General features: G+C 35.4%; 1 long non-coding RNA gene across 1 annotated transcript in view; it reads left to right on the top strand.

The window, feature by feature from the left end:
- Nucleotides 1–2,529, top strand: part of LOC108741950 — an 8,665-nt gene extending 6,136 nt beyond the window's left edge. Inside the window, exons 2-3 of the long non-coding RNA XR_001938593.1 lie at nt 495–524; nt 2,178–2,529. This is a non-coding gene — a long non-coding RNA (uncharacterized LOC108741950). The remainder of the gene's footprint in view (nt 1–494; nt 525–2,177) is intronic.
- The last annotated feature ends 547 nt before the right edge of the window (nt 2,530–3,076 follow it).

Below are 3,076 nucleotides of genomic sequence, written 5' to 3'. Positions count from 1 at the left end.
ACAATAATACATTTCCATTTACCTCCTTCTCTATATCCATACAAAATATCTATCAAACAAATAAAATTAAAATTTTGTTTCGAAAAATGAAACCATTCCATCAGTATTTTCTTATGACGTTGTCACGTTCAACTATCGTCAGTAAACCGACTTTACAGACAACCGATTTTTTTGATAAAATAAATAATATTTTCGTATTGAGCCGCAGCTTCACATCCAAAGAGCCGCAAGTGGCTCGCGAGCCGCAGATTGCCGACCCCTGCTCTAGACCATTGCTTGGCATTCGGGAGGACGCCGGTTCGATTCCGGGTCCGTCTGCCTTGGTCTGTCCTTTTTCTGTCAACGATTCCTGAAAGGAGGCTGAAGAGGGCCTTCCACCCTACCTTCCGGCGTAGTCCGGAGGGACTGCCCGCCCACCAAACACTGAACACTTATTATACTGAGGAATGAATTGTTTTTGATTTAATTACGCTATAACCATGTTTTTGTTTCAGGGGCCCCCTTTCCGGAACCATCACCCGATGGTAATAACCTTTACTAATTTAATATCTATATTTATGTGTTTATTACACATGTCGGCAGTACATTGAAATATGTGATGTCTTTAATGTATGGCTGTCACAGAAAATATTTTCAAACCGCGGATTTCTTTTTTCATAAAATTTCATAAAAATTCCATAGGATCACATTCAATTCCGGAAAGTTGTTTTTCACAAGTCAACTTAACCGTACCTTTACGCAAAGTAGTAATCTGGAGTATATGTAATTATTCATTATTAAATCGCTTTTTGCGCAAATTCGTCATTTTTCCAAAATTTCTTTAACGTTCCTCATGCGTAGCTGCATAAAGTTTCTTAATCGTTCGCGTTTTCTCAGTAGTGTCAATTAATTAAATTAAATAGAACAAACAAACCTATGAAACAAAATCTAAAAGAGTTCCAACTCCGGCGTTGAGGCGCAACTAACCGACATTCGAAAAAAAAAGCTTTTGGGTGTTTCATTCCCACCAGCCAGTAATGCTGGTGGGCGGACAGTCCCTCCGGGGTGGTGGTTTGGGTGAGAAAGATGATACGGACGAAATGAAGATTACTGCCGCAGCATTTGCCTGAGTGATCCAGCGAAAACGGTGTCCTCCCGAATGCTAAGCAATGGTCTAAACCTCTAGGCCATGCCGCTCGGTCCGAAATTAGCTAATTGTTGAACATGTTTATCCCTCCTTCGTTCATTTACAATTACTTACGACCTAGGATAAGAGGTCTAGCAGCCTTCGATCGTCGAACCCGATCAACCATCAGATTTGTCGCTCGGAGATTTTCGTTTTCATGATAAATGACCCAAATGGTATTTTCAGTAGTCAAATGTGTTTTGGTCGATTGTACTTTTTAGCGATATTTCCTGTCACAGCTAGACATTACTGGGATCCGCTGATTTCAGTATTTAATGTCGTCATTCAACATTAACACTATAACATTTAATATGTTTTCAAAATATAACTAATATATGTATATACTTAAAAACGCCAAAAGAAGTAGGCGACAGTATAGCAAGGTTGATAATAGAAATCCCCATTATAAAAGGTGTAAGAAGTTCCTATTCGCTGAATGGTGATGATAATGCACAAGTTTTGGTTATAAAGTAAATATTGATTCCACGATCATTTACTTTGGAATTCTGGCTTCACCAACTTAACTTATGTAATTAAAATTTATTCATTTTTTTAAGAGCATTCAGTATAAAAGTAATACAAGGTCGGCTTAATGTCGCCATTTGCTATTAAAAAGTCAAGACGCCTGAAAGAAAATAATGAAAAATCCAGCGGTAATGTAAATTAAATTTCTTAAAACCATTAAGAGTTTGTTCATTGAAAAATGTGGTACAGCAGCACACCTGAAAAGGCACTACAATCTACGTTTGCTTTTTCTACACCTTCTTAGTTTATTTTTTATTGTTTTAAACTTGTTAGATATTTTACTCAACAGAAGACATGTGTGTAGCCTAGGACAGCTAAAAACCAATAGGTGAAAGTACTTATTAAACTTTAAACTAGAAAAACCATACATTGTGTATTGCCTAAACACTGTAACAATAACTAAACAACATTTGTTCTTCGAAGGTCGTTTTATCAGAAACGTTTGTTTTATGAATGTAATTGTTATAAATGTGCTTATTATTTTCAGGTTTACTTGGTGGTACGTATCTGGACATTCGAAGTATGAGAAAAACATGCTAGCGCAGTCGAGTAGACTGAACTACCACTCATCATTCTTATTCCAAGACCTTCACAAATTTCTGATTGTTTTTATAGGGACTCCCTAACACAAAAGGAAGTAGTTTTAAATTTTCTTATTGTTTACTTCAGTTGAGATCAAATATTAACAACAATAACAATTTGTTATTAAACACTTCGGTGGAACATTTTTAAAAGAAAGGTAACAAATAGGTAAAACGTTACACTTATAAATATTATTGAGGTGAAACTTCTTTACGTACGGTAGGGTAAGTTCGTTTCATGCGAGTTGCTATGTAACGAAATCATCCAACGCATTTCCCCCGTTGTCTGTCCCTATGTATGCTTATCTTTAAAACTACGCAACGAATTTTAATGCGTTTTTTTCTTTTAATAGATAGAGTAATTCAAGAGGAAGGTTTATATGTATAATACATGCATAATATAGTAGAGAATCACTGATAATTTTAGAGGTTTGTAATGTGATGTCGTAAATAAACAATTTTTTTGCGCTTACGTTGCAAACGCTGGCTGAACCCTACGAGATAGATCAAAATAATATACCAGAGTATTGTACATCTTAAAAAGGTCTACAAAAAAGTCCGCGATGGTATATGTCTATCTCTTAGGGATAACCCACAATAACCATTTTTTATCCTTTACTTTTTACGAGAAATAATGGCTTATTTACGAAGCGATTTTAAGCAATACAGCGTTAATCCTTATCCAATTAAGTACTTTTAAATACATTGTGCATTTAATATAGATCAATGTGGCCCTTTATAGCATGTAATTTAAATTAATATTTTCGAAGATATTACAGACTTAAAATGCAGGGACATAGCGGTT

The sequence above is a fragment of the Agrilus planipennis genome, unplaced genomic scaffold, assembly GCF_000699045.2.
Source record: "Agrilus planipennis isolate EAB-ADULT unplaced genomic scaffold, Apla_2.0 scaffold315, whole genome shotgun sequence".
In the NCBI taxonomy this organism is placed as follows: Eukaryota; Metazoa; Arthropoda; class Insecta; order Coleoptera; family Buprestidae; genus Agrilus; species Agrilus planipennis.
This window is presented reverse-complemented; position numbering and strand designations above follow the sequence as displayed.